Raw genomic sequence first — 14,744 nt, forward strand, 5'->3', positions numbered from 1 at the left:
AGCACTCATTTGAGGCTTCAATTCGCTCTGGAAAGAGGAAAAACCACCATGTGCACGACAGCGTCACCCACGGCACGTGAGGCGCATGTGTGCACTTGTGGGCCTATTTTATCCACTTTTTCCCACTAAAAATTGGCACTGGACATTCCCCATGCGTTCTCGAGAGTCCTAGTGAACTAATTATGCACTCAGAAGGTGCATTAATTGTTCACAAGACCTCCTGGTGAGTGGAGAGGGCACAATGGCGCCATGGCAGGGCATGGGCCATGTGCGGCCTTTTATTGGGTCTCACTGTCCATTTTCACTATCTCTTGGGTTTCACTGGGGTTTTATCACTCGGGAGAGGTCTGGAGAGCTGAACGAGGGTTTTATGCACTCAGTGGTGCATTTATCCACCCGCTCAGAGGAGTTTTGGAGGTTGGGAATGCATCTCGGCGTCACTCCTGTGAACGTCGGTGCACTTTTCCCGGAGGTCATCACTGGGCACACTGGGAATAAATGCACTTCCCTCCTCGGGAGAGAGTGCACATGGTGAATGAAAATGTACTTACCATGTTCCTCGTGTGGGCCCTCGGCGATGGTCTCTACCAACTCCCTCGATCGCTGTCAATATTCTCGGGGATGTTATCGCAGTGGTTGCTCGGGTCCAACTCTCTCGTAAACTGCGTCTAACCGGCGGAGGTTCTCAGCTGGGTGGCGCGACTGGCACGCCGTCTAGCTGCCGCTGGGGCGGGCTCATGTAACCGAGCACACGGGGATTTTGATTCCAATGGGTTTTAGACTTATTTTAGGTATTCCGCCGTTAATTATATCTTTTATGAATTAACCCAAAGGGTTTTTATCCATAGTGGCTGAACGATAGTTATCTGGAGGTTCGGAAAGGGGGAATTAAGGCAGTTGTTCGCCTTTTCTCCTCGCGAATGCACTTCACCCCTGAGTGAGTGCACTTTTCGCTGCTGTCACTCTCCCGGGAGTCATCCTGGAGTCACCGTGAACAAATCTAAAGAGAGAATAGCCCATGGCGATCCATGCAGACGAGTGGGCTATGTTCATCCACATGGCCTTCCAGCTGCACTGGTGATTCCAGCGACTCCACGAAGTGCCTTAGCCAGGGAGCGTGAGTATTTCACCTCAACCTCTGTGATCAGCAGCCGCACTCAACGAGATCAGCGAGATCTCACCGGGAAGCTCGGTGTATCGGCTCTGAACCGCCGTGGATCGTCGTCCCTCTCAGGATTCGCGAGATTTCAAAATACAAAAACATAACTAGGAAAATAAAATTACTGTAAATTTTCCCTCAACCATAAAACCGAAAATTTATCCCCTAAAATCCGAAGTAAACCAGAAAGATAGCTGAAACTAAAAGAGAACAAAAACATTAATATTACTTGAACCGGAGATTTTACTTTTTACTCGTTTTTAATGTGTATCGACACGTGAATTTGATTATTTATAGAAATCGAACGTTGTTTTCCCCGCCGAGGCCCTTTCTGATGTTCTTGGAGACCAGTTTCTACGAGGTGGAGCTAAAAGGGGTGTTGCATCGCCCTTCGGTAGGGGTGCTAACTTTGGGGTTAAGGAAATCGCGACTCTCTCTCCGAAAAGATCAAAATAAGTTCACACTTACCTACTCACTCTTACGATTTACTTAATTCTACGACGAAGTTGTATACAGGTGGCGGAATTCTCGAAAATTCCGTCACAACTCATTCGTATTGATTCATGGTCCCGACTAATTTCTGACAGAACCTGGGTTAAACTCTGGTTAAATCCTGAATAAATCCCGATTAAATGCCGGCTCCACACTGATTAAACCTTGATTGAGTCTTGATTAAAGCCGCACTGAAAACGAATTCGAGTCTTGAGAGGATCTGAATGTAGAATAATTTGCTAGAACGAAATCATATGCAAAATTTTGGTGACATTTCAATTGATGATAGTACTTTGACATGAAAAAATTGAAGAAGAGGATAGTGAAGTAAATTGCTAAATTATTAGCAACAATAACCATACTTTTTTATCAACAAAATGCCATTGTCCAATTGTTTTTTTTTACGATGAATGAGATTTGTCAATTATGCTGACAAAAAAAATAATTTTATTAAGATAATTTTATTTGACCCAACTATCATTTAGTTGTTAATTTCAAATAAACGTGATTTCATACTGAATACCAGTTTTCTCTTCTTGAGATACATTTGATTGGGAGAAATCGAACTTCTCGAGAATTGAAGTTCCTTTTATTTGTCGCAATTATGAGTGTTTGATTTCTTTCTAGCCAAAAGTTTGCTAACTCCAGAAATTCGTTGGTTTACTCAAAAATCACAATTATTCTCATGACTAAATACGTTGTTATCTCAGTCAACACGATCATACGTTGCTCCAAGTAAACTATAATTGAAGTGAGCATTTCGTATGTCGAATAAGGATGAATATTGTTACGCGGAAAAGGCTTTGAGATTGTGGTAAGATGTCGTTGAGTTGAAAGAGATTTATATTTCCTGACAAAAAAAATCGCATTAGTTTACAATAACAGAATCACAGATTACGGCAATTCAACTCAAACTTGGATATCACAAATTTCGCTCAATGTGATGTACGGAAAGCTCAATTTAAACATCGGCTTCATTCGAGAAAACAACATTCAATTCATTCCTCAATGTAATCATCTCCTAGGTACGAATTTTTAATCAATTCATGAAAGTAGAAAATTTCTCGACTTGGGATTATATTAGGTTAAAAAAAATAGAACTTCCATTTTTGTGGTGAATAGGTATGACGTAACGCCAAGAACTGTTTTATTTGATTCAAATAAATGCATCTCAAGAAGAAATAATTGATATTCACCGTAAGATCTTATTTATTTGAAATTGGTTCAAATAAATAATACTTTTTCCAAGAAAGAAACATTTCAACGAAAATAATTGTTACTATCAGTGTAGCAGTAGAAGAAGAGCAAAAAATTATATTTGACTGAATCAATCATTCGCGCTGAAATAAATATGGCAACTTGTTCGAGTACGGGATGAATTTGTATATAGTATAAGTGCCCCAATATAAATACCAGATATAATTTATTCTCATCATTTATTCCCTGTATTCCCACCATCTGGAATATTAATTCTTACAATTTGGATTCGTTGAGAATCAACGCATACCCGATATCAAAGCCATGGGCGATGAAATGGATTATACTCGAGCCTCGTCTTCGAGATTTTAATAACTTGTAGTAGTCCGCCTGCGGCTAGATGGAGCCACACGCCTTCAGAGACTATAGAAAAAGTTGGCTGTGGCACCTCGGCGTTGAGGGCTCGCCATCTTATCATTGTTTTCGTGTGTGCGCGTGTGGAACGCACGCTTTTCAGAGTTTCCAGTTTGTTTTATTGTAATAATCTATTTTTCTCCATTTTTACACAGTTTTTCCAAAGTCATGGGTGATTGTAAGAAGAGGAAACACATAAATTATGTGGAATATCTAGAAATCTATAGTGAAATTGCAAATATTACGTGCATTGCCTTATCGACTTTTCCTTGGATAAATAATCGATTGGAAATAAAGGTAAGCGATGTTATATGTCTCTCAGCCTTTTTAGACGCTCAGGTCAGATCCTAGAGACAGCACCAGTCGACGTCAAAGGCTCTTTTAAGGCCGGGTTTATTCCTGGTCGAACAACTCAGCCTAACCTCATTTTACCTGGTTCTCCTGGTCCTAGAGATAAAATCGAGAACAAGGAAATTAAAAATGAGATTGTTATAAATATGTCAGATGGATCTTCATTCCTGACATCCAGGACAGTGCGAGCAACAGCTCAGATCCTGTTGTGCTAGACACATCTGCGCCTGACGCAATTACCTTAGGCTCCACGCCTTGTTCCACTATTTCAATAGTTGAATTTGCGCTTGACGCATTGACCCAAGGTTGCAAACCTTGTGCTACTATTTCAATAGCTAAATCTGCGCTTGCCCCATTGATCCAAGGCTCCAAGCCTTCTTCTACTATTTCAATAGTTAAATCTGCGCTTGACGCATTGATCCAAGGCTCCAAGCCTTCTACTACTATTATGATAGGTACATCTGCGCCTGACGCATTAAAGTAAGGCTCTAAGCCTTCAATTACAAATGCAATTGTTGCATCTGCACCTGACGCATCATTCAAGGCCTCAAACCTGCAAAATGATATTCCACCTGAACTCGATTCAGGAATATAGGAGTTCCTGGGTCATCGAAGGATCATGATGCCGAGATCTCTTTTCAGAGTGATCTGGAAGCTCGTTGGAGTTTCTGGCTGGTCTCGAATTTGTTGATGCACAAATTACACAGATTTATGGAAATATCCACTAAATCTGAATTCAGAGATTGCTTTTATTTCCATCGAACCGTTGATCCATAGAGATAAAGAATTTTTAATCAATCTCAAAAGACGCAGGTTGTGCCCTCGTAGCATTGGGGGCAACTCCTCGAAGTCTGCTCTAGGAAGAGAAACTAGACAATCTAGTCCTCTTCCAGAAGTTGTGTGGTTCGAGAAAAATAATGAGTTTTTAGTGCCCTTGAGGCTACAGCTCCAGTTTCATTTTTGTATGGCTTCACATTTTTCGGGAAGCTTGAGAAGATTAAAATAAATCCTCAAAATTGTGTCAAGATTTGGAGATTTATCCACCTTTACAGGAGAATCTAAAGTATTGGATTCAAAGGAGCTTGTTTTGAGACGTAGAGTTAAGACAGACGGTTCAAAAACCTTACATGCATCAGGTTGAACAACAGGTCCAACCGGAGACATTTCCTCAATAGTCCCAATGATTCTTGATCGACGTCAGCGTCTCCAGAGTTATCTTACTTCAAGAGAGCAAGATGTAATGGCAAAAATCTCTGCAGCCATTCTTGAGCATTTCCTTCCGAATGGAAATTAAACTGTTCTAATAGTTTTATTCTAGAGAGACTGAAGAGTCATAAAAGCCTCTTCAATTCTGGCCCTTACCAATCGGTAATTCCTCCAGAATTTCAAATCTCTGAACTGAAAGGGACAGTCCTGAGGGGCGGATAAACAGGTATGTGATCATAGAGGTGGTTAAAACCTCTGTATTACTATCAGAATCCTATCAGGATCAGCTCGTCTCAGTGTAACTTTTTGGTGGTGAACCACATGATCAGCAATGATTAATTTTTCACATTAAAAGGTTGAACAAATTTATGAGAACTCATAACTTCAATTGAAGGACATGAAAACCCTTCCAAAACTAATACTTTGTGACACATTCACGGATGGAAATGTCTTCAAAGTCGTATATTTCCTGCCCCGGTACATGTGGAGCATGAAAACTTCCGTTGTTTTGGCATGGGTGGTATTTTTTCCAATTCCTACCCCCATTTGGAATTGCGACTAGTTCTCTCGCTTCGCGAGTCATAAGGCCGGTCATGAATCTTATTGATTCGGAGGTTTCATATCATCCAGTTATCTAGATGATATTTTATTATTGGTTTTCCGGCTATTGAGTATGGTACCAATACAAAATTAAACTGTCAAGGCTCTTTCTTGTCTGAGCCACATTAAAAAGCAAAAAGCGTTGTGAATACCTTAATTTTATCAATGATTTTTACAAGTTTTGCCTAGAAACACCTTATGAAAGATGATATGCGTTATAGCGATTTACGCAATAAATAGTCTATTTCATCATCTGCAATCTGGAAAATTTATTCCATTAGAGTGTGTTTTCGCCTCATAAGCTTATTAAAATGTATGGGTCTACATTGGAATTGAGTATACGCTACACTGAAAAACTTGGAAGAATTGAAAAAAAAAAAAAGCCAAGATGATCACTAATTATGGAAATTTTGAATGATCTCTTGTTCTTCTCAGCCAGATCTTCCTTAGTAGCTCTTAATTGAACTGATCAGTCTAGAACAAATATTCTTTCAGACGCAGTCTTCTTAGGTTGGAAATTTACCTCTGCGTTAAAATATCAAGTCGAAACATCTGGCCAGTATGAGAAAGGCACAACAATATAAATTCCTCAATGTTTTGATCATTCACCTAGCTTTTAGGTGTTTTTTCGCGACCTATGATCCTGTGAGTGTTTGCTCAAATTTAATAACATCGCAGGCACTCCCTACATTAATGGGTTGGAAGGTACANCAGTAACATCGCAGGCACTCCCTACGTTAACGGGTTGGAAGGTACAAAATTCTCTCATCTGAACAAATCAGTTCGAGAGTCTTAGCACTGTTGCGAAGACTTCAGTCGAATGCATCTTACATTCCTTCCAAAGTGAATACTGGAGCTGTACATTGCAATCTAAGTTTTTTCAAAACTTAGGTGAGAAGGATTTTTTCAATCCAAAAATGGACCTTTTCTGTCCCTCTTGTTAAAATACCAACGCAATCTCTAATGCGTGTAGCACGGCAATCTCCTTGCAGTGTCGATTGACACCTTTTCAATCTTGATTGGTGACAAAATTTTCTCTACGTATCCCCTACATTTAGCCTGGGAATAAATTATGAATTTGTCACAATTGGCAGAATTCCAATCGTGAGACCGATGGTATAATGGTCTCCCCCTGTTAGATAGTTCAACTCTGCTTCCTTGCTTTCATTTATCCCATCTCAGAAACAAATTACGATATCAAATCCTTAAAGGATCTTTTACTTTCACCTGGTACCAGGTGGATGTGTCATGACTGATGTCAATGTTTCTCTTTGTCGTTAATAAAGTCTACTCTTGAAAAATTGTGGATTTTTATAAATGAAAGAAAATTAACTGCTGTTCGACATCTAGTTCAATTACCCTGCAACATTTTTAATGGCAGAGTTCAAATAAGGAACAGCGTATGAAACAGTAAACTCCACCTAATCAAGAAACAGTGGGAAAAAATTCAACATTCCAAAGGTTCAAAAAATTTTCAAACTACGTCCTGGTAAATCACAATGCACTCACATCTAGTATCTTGAGTGTATTCTGACCTACCACCCAGGTCTTTCCCACTCAAGGCAAATCTGTCAATTCTTCATCTTAATGAAAATCTGTCTTTCTCTCGACCTTGAGTATTTCGCAGAGACGACAAACGTTTTCTGCCATTAAACTTGAGAACAGTGTCAAAGGTGCGTCAAATCTGGATTTCACGATACCAGACAGGTGACAATCTTCTCGCCCAGGCGATCCACAGCCTGTATCTCCCTTTTCCGTTTTGAAAGGCATCATTTTTGCGCAGTCAAGGTAGCTTTCCGTAGTATGTTGAGATTTTGAATATAACATCTTTATACTGTTCGTTACATTCAGAGAGTTTTATAGCTGCGAATCTCCATAAACACTGGCCTAACGGATTATATTGTCCTATAGCCATCTTGAAGTCGATACAGCTAATTCTCAACTTACATTACAGCAACTCCAGCTGCTGTGAGAAAACGAGTAAGTCTCGAAAGGTTTAGAAGTACGATTTGTACATTTCTATAATTGCCGTTGATCAAAGCTTTTTTGTCAAAGTTATATTGAATATGGTTCCGTCAATAACCATTCTTTTTGTCCATTAACATTCGTCTTTAAACTCTTTAATATTCATATTCATATTAAATCTGGGATTTTGATTAAAAAAAAAAAAAAAAGAAAAAATTGGATGATCTCTGAACATTTACAAGTTATTAAAATCTCGAAGACGAGGCTCGAATATAATTGTACGATCAATCGAACTTACCTGTAAGTGAAGTTCGATCGTGATTATATGAAGAGCCTCGTCGAGAGATTCAGTCCCTCCCAACTAGCTTTCCCAAACCCGTCCAATTTTTTCTACACTATTGCTTAACTTTAAACTAATTATAAGATGGCGAGCCCTCAACGCCGAGGTGCCACAGCCAACTTTTTCTATGGTCTCTGAAGGCGTGTGGCTCCATCTAGCCGCAGGCGGACTACTACAAGTTATTAAAATCTCTCGACGAGGCTCTATATATAATCACGATTGAACTTCACTTACAGGTAAGTTCGTTTGATCGTACAATATATTCCATTGATACGCCAATTCGGCTTTCATTAGTAGTTTTTTCACTGTCTATGTGCAATTGTTTATAAAATAAATTCAACATAACTGCAAACTGAAAGGCACTCCATGTAACATAGCTTTGTGACTAGACAATAGGAATCATTCACAATTCCCGTACACGAGAGCCTGATCGACAGCTAAATACGTGTTGTATTGAATACATCAACTATGTTCAAAAGCCTTCAATATTTGAAAAAATACATGACGAAATCCTCTATTTTTTTTTAAGTAAAGATTACAGAACATTTCACGTTATCCGCAATGGGAATCGCTTTCCGGCAATTTTTATAGGAATGGAGGAGAAGAAATCTGAACCGTTCAGTGAATTTTCAGGTTCATCACCGAACAAAGTACGAAATTGTCACCTAATTTTTCCCGAAGAAGTAAAATCTTACAAAAACTTCCCGGCTTATTATGCCTCCAAAATCAAAAATTCTTGAACGTTCAACAATTTCTGTGAAACTGGTGAGTTATTTCTACGTTCCGTTCCGTAAAATTTCTCAATCGTTGAGAAAAAATAACGGAACGACTTGTTGTCCCCACAGGATTCTAGGAAACCTCTTCCCCGGACATAATTTCCCGGACACAATTTCTCCGAAAAAAAATCCCCCGGACAAAATTTCTCCGAAAAAAATTCCGCCGTATAAAATTCGACAGACAGAATTTCTCGTGAAGTCGTGCTCGTATAACCGGCACGAGGAAAGTTAGTAGTGGGGATATCAGTTTAACTGTGTTGGGTTTTCACCTGAATGTTGATTAGTTTGTATTCTATTCGTGCCTAAATTCTTCATCATTCAGTCCAGATTCAACTTGTATACAGCGAGCCACGAGGCGAAGAGCAAATTACTTGCTAATATAAATTAAAATTACAGTAGACTCCCGTTAACTGTCGCTCGTCGGGACCAATATCGATCCCAGTCCACGAAAGCGACACTTAAAAACGGCCCCCACTCCGCGCACCGATTCTCCGAAATTTAAAGAGACTAGTGATAATATGCATGTGGAGAGGGGATTTATTTTATTCGTTGTTCGAACAATTTTATTTTTTAATCATACTCATAGCTTTATTATATTTTACATTAATATCATATCAAATACTAATATATTTATAAATGAATATATATATAAATTTTTTTTATATTTCTTCTTTGTTTATTGTTATTGTTTTGTTTATTACATAATATATACACACATATATTATTCTCATATATTTATATATTTTCTTATCATGCCATATGAATATTATTATAAATATTAATATGATAATAAAAATATAATTTTTTTCCATTTTTTTGGAACTTACGTCAAATCATATCGAGATGGAAATGTATTCAATTATTCGAGAATTTTAGACATGCTGCCTTGTATCTGATGTTCCAAAGGACCGTCGTTTCTTCTGGTGATAATGTGTCTTTATCCTGAAGAATTCGAAGAATTTGACAGGCGTCATTCTTTTCTCTCGAATCACTCGTTCCTCTGTTGACTGTCCCTCTGGAGGTTGCTCTAGCTCTTCTAGACAAGGCATGTCTTCTTCAGTGTCAACTCCTGAACAATTACCCATCACATTCATCTGATTTCCATCATTTTCCCCATTGTTATCGTTTTCAGGATGCTCGACCATAGCAATGATCCTTTCATCTGTCAGTTCATTCTAGTATGAATTGTCGGAATTGTTGACCCAGTCGTGAATGTTATTTATAGATAAATTAGAGTCATTAACTATTTGAGACCAGAGATGCATGAGCTGCAGGAATTGCTTAACCCTCTCTGCACTTGGTACATCTGACTCGTTGGGTAGCAACGGTTTCCAGCACTTCGCTGTCGTCACTGGTGAGACATCATCCCATGCTTTTGCTACCCATTCAATTACATGTTTAATTGTGATGGTCCTGATGTGCGCCTCCAAAGTTCCACCCAATTCTTGAGCTGTTAGTATTGATGATAGGAATGAGTGACGGTAATTTTTCTTCATATTTTCAATTATCCCTTGATCAAGGGGTTGAATGATGGAAGTTGTGTTGGCAGGAAGGAACTCGACGTTGATATCTCCAACAGCAATATTTTTGGGATGACATGCAGCATTATCAACAAGATGGAGGGCCTTGGGTGATAAATTACGTGACAGCAAAAAGGTTGTTACGTGTGATACAAATTCAGTGGTGAACCAAGACTCAAAAATGATTGAATTCATCCACGCACTCTTTTGATGGGTGTAGACGACCGGAAGAGAGTCCCTAGCATTCTTCAGAGCTCGAGGTCGTCCTGATTCTCCGATTACCACCAATGGCAGCTTGCATGATCCATCAGCATTTGTGCAAGCCATGATTGTTAGGCGTTCTTTATTTTGCTTGAATCCTGAGACTTCTTTTTCATTCCGTGATCCCAGTGTCTTCTTTGGGAGCATTTTAAAATTCAGGCCAGTTTCATCAGCGTTGAAAACCTGACAGGGTTGAAGATTTTGTAGCATGATAGGAAAATTTTGTTTAAACATCGCAGCTCCAGCTCTGTCAGCAGACACTTTTTCTCCAGCAATTGTATAGGATTTTATTGAATTCCTCCCTTTTCATCCACTCAACCATCCCTCACTGGCTGAAAAATCTTCTGGACCTCCCAGTTTTTTATTGAGCTTCACTGCTTCCTGTCTGATGATAAACCGAGAGATATGGGTTCCTTGTCTTCTGCACTCATTAAACCAAATTTTTAGTACTTCCTCCAATTGAGGATTCTCAGCACCTCGAATTCTTTTACCTGGTTTTTTTTTAAGATAAATTTTTTACCAAACTCGAAATTTTTCGTCATCTTTCTTTCACCGTTGAATTGTTCTTGGGGTGACATCAATCTCATGGCCTGTAGATTCCGACTTATCAGTACTATTCAACCGTTCAATATACTGCAATTTTTCATTCACAGAAAACACGGGACACTTTCTCTTCTTCAACTCACTCATAATTGATTATTAGTATACAATGATACCCACCTGATATGCCTTGACAGCAATACACACAGTTATAAAATTAATCGTGTTCTTCTCGTTTAGTTTATGGAGATAGAAACAACTGAGCGCGTGACACGTTTAGGGGCCGAGTTTAGGGAAAACTGCAAGGAATCGAAGCGTGCGAGTGGGGGATGTTTACGTTCCGCGAAAAACGCTCGAAACCGAGAAATTCCCGGAATAGCGACAGTTAACGTGATGATAGTTATCGAGAGTCTACTGTACAGTATCTTTATCACGCCTCAAAATGTTAGAAGTGGTTGTTTTGGCTCTCGTCACTTTTTTCTTGGTGTTTTTCGGTGTTAATTCTTATTGTTTATTAAAGACTGACTTTCTTGCAAAACTGCTGTGTGACAATTTTTTATGTCTTTCCTCTGTCCATACATTCAAAAAGGAAATTGTGTCTGGGGAAATTTTTTTCGGGGAAATTGTGTCCAGGGCAATCATGTCCGGGAAATTTTGTCCGGGGAAAATATCTCCGGCTACCCCCCACAGCGGGGACTCACCAGACGGATGATTAATTTTTACGGAACAAATCGTAAAATTTACGTGGCGATTCGTACAATTTCAGTTCCGACTCACATTTTTTATTGAATTTTACTTTTCGAAACGTAATTTTTTAATTCTTCTTCTGGTAATTTTTATTCAATTTTTTTCTCCGTGCACAATAATTTTTCCAAATGTGCAAGTTATCACTCACTTATGATACTCGCACATAAATTTTTCTAGAATATTTTACTCACTGTAAGACAATTTCCTCTCAAACCGTGACTTTTTGTAGAATTTCCCACAAAACGTGTCACCAAAACTTTTTAAATGCCACCTCCAGTAATAGAATATCATTTCCACTCTTTCCTTTGTTCTGACAGCATTGCAAGTGATATTCCGACATTTATACAGCCACTACAATAGGTATTAAGGGAGTAACTACTTTGGTTTGAGAAGTAACTCTCGTTCAAAACTTTCACAAAAGATAATCTGTCTCAACCGTTATTCAATTTATATTCTTGTTCGCAGGTCTTCCTCGAGGCTGTTGGTTGACTGTTGTTTCGCTGTACTATCGACAAGTGAGAGATCAAGCAGGTAAGACGACATCCCTCTTACCAAAACCCACTTTAAAACCCGTTGGTGCTCCGTTTATTTTCGTTTTATCATTCGACTCAGTTGAAATTCGATTTTACCTCTACTATTTCTACACTTGAATTGCTTTTCACCCTCAACTCTCGTTCACCATCGCGAGTTAGCCTTGTAGGTAGGAAATGTTCACCCCCTGCAACTTTGTTAACATTCAATGACTATAACAAATACCGAATTACTCTTAACTTCATTATTCAACTTCAAAACCCGCTTGGAAATGTTTTGCGTAGACGATGAATTGCATTATACAGCGAGTAATTAATTTTCACATTTGATATGGTCTGTTTACGACATGGTTCACCCCTCGGTGGTGAAAATTTTTGATATCTAAATCTATTATCCACTTGATCTTCAGCGAAACCCCACACGGCGACATGAATTTCACGCCCCGGACCAAGATTAATTGCTGTTTTTGTTTGGATTTCTATCGGATACTGTATTATCCTCAACTCTCAATATTCCCTCCATGAATCATACGAGAGTAAGACGTGTCCTCAAAAACGATATGGAAAAGCCCCCAATGTCACCACCAAGCAGGACTCCTTGAACCTGCTCGTTATCTTGACAAATGATTTTCCTAAAGCCAGGGCCCGGTCGACAGTTATGTCCACACAAACCTCACCAGCAGCGTTAGTACCAACTGAAATGGATATCTGATTTACCTCAACGCTCATCGATTTCCAATATTACAAAATATCTGGTATTGGACTTTCCACATTTTAGCGGACTGTGCACAATTTTGAAAGAATTATACATGGATGTAATTACACCCTCATAGTAGAAAATCTAGTGTCTGAAATTAAAGCACTTTTGTCCCTTTTTGCTCCCAAATGGACGCATGGTATTCGTCGAATTTTTACATTCTCTAATTTTGCCTGGAAATGATGTAGAATGGTATGAAACATGAAGAAATTATGTTTTTAGAAAATGTCTGTATGTCCGGGTCTGATAGTTCGATTTTTGGGTTACCACTTTTTAAAAAATATAACATTAATACAGGAAAATTCATTGATATGAACGTCAAATTTTGACCCATACTAGGTACTATTAAGCTCAAGTTTGATGCGCAATTTCAACCCGATCGGTCCACTAGTGCCTGAGATATTCAACTTTTTGTATAAAACTATATTGGTGAATATCTCAAAAATTACTTGACTGATTTCATTTTTTTTTTCAAAATACTCGTCTCGATATCTTCTATCTAGATCAATCAAAATATATTTACCCGTTCATACAAAGCTTTCGAGATATGGCCGATTTTCCATTTTTTCCCAAAATTCCTTGTACGCGCGATAACTCGACAAGAAATTTAGACAGAATGTTAAAATTTGGTATCATTGTAGCTTCTATAATACTAAAGATTGGTATTTTGACTGAGCGATATCGGACCGGTAGTCCCAGAGATATTCAACTTTTTGTATAAAACTATATTGGTCAATATCTCAAAAACTACTTGACTGATTTTATTTTATTTTTTCAATATATTCGTCTCGATGTCTTCGGAGGGAATTGCTATGGATCCATTCGGAAGCTTACTACGAATGGAATTGGTAGAAATAAAAAATTAAAATACAAATAACATATAAAGTAACAGTCACATGCCTTCTGCAATATAAGAGCGGTCAACTGCTTGTTTACAGACATTTTGCTCTCTGTTTAGAGATACTGAGAAAAAAAATCCTTTTGCCAAGGAATCGTTTTCTTGGAAGAGAAATCTTTAGGAGCGTGTTTCTCCAGGCCTGTCATTCCCACCTGGTCCATATCAATCTCCGAATATTGTAATCATGTTGAATTATGAAATGATTATGCTCCATATGACGCTGAATGAACATCATTCATTAGTTTCCAAGTTTTTTAAATTTGAAATTTTCTCACGTAAAATAATTTGAAATAATTTTACATGTTAATAATGGAGTTTATTCAATGGAGTTTACTCAAGGTCAAATGTAGTATAATCATTCCGTAATTGAACATAATTTTAATATTTGGAGATGGACTTCGACCCCCTGGGAATGACTGGCCTGATGAAGGAATACGCTCCTAAAAATATAAATGCTTCTCCTAAGAAAATGATTCCTTGGAAAAAGTATGTTATTTCTCAGGAGATATGGCTCGAGATTCAAGTCATTTTTAGTGTCTCAAATTAAGACATTAAGAGATGCTTTCTAGATATTCTAGATGTTTTACTCGAGAATCTTTTCCTTCAAACTGATGTTATTTAATTCTTTTTCTAAATACTTTGTTTAATTTCCTTTACGAGGAAACCGCGGTGAGATTTAAGTGTTCTCTCAGCGACGACTTTTGGTATATGAAGGGATGTATTAAAAAGTAAAAAAAATTTTGTAACCGACCCGTTTTGCCCTGTACATCGATCAAAAACCGAACTTTTCACGTTTTTAGCTTAAGAATGCTCCTTATACTACAGATTTCATCCGATTTTAACTTTTTTTTTCAAAATGTTCGTTATACTCCAACGAACAAACCCAAGTATCCGTTTTACTTTATATGTATTAGATCGTGAGAATATGATTTTTTTATTTTTTTTATTTTTTTCCTCTTCTTAGCAAATCCTAAAATTTTTTAACCGCCCA

General features: G+C 38.1%; 1 long non-coding RNA gene across 1 annotated transcript in view; it reads left to right on the plus strand.

Moving 5' to 3' along the window:
* Positions 1–12,033: 12,033 nt before the first annotated feature.
* Positions 12,034–14,744, plus strand: part of LOC107048374 — a 211,233-nt gene continuing 208,522 nt past the window's right edge. Inside the window, exon 1 of the long non-coding RNA XR_001461678.1 lies at positions 12,034–12,099. This is a non-coding gene — a long non-coding RNA (uncharacterized LOC107048374). The remainder of the gene's footprint in view (positions 12,100–14,744) is intronic.

Source organism: Diachasma alloeum, unplaced genomic scaffold (assembly GCF_001412515.2).
Source record: "Diachasma alloeum isolate Michigan unplaced genomic scaffold, Dall2.0 Dall_scaffold_00188, whole genome shotgun sequence".
Classification (NCBI taxonomy): Eukaryota; Metazoa; Arthropoda; class Insecta; order Hymenoptera; family Braconidae; genus Diachasma; species Diachasma alloeum.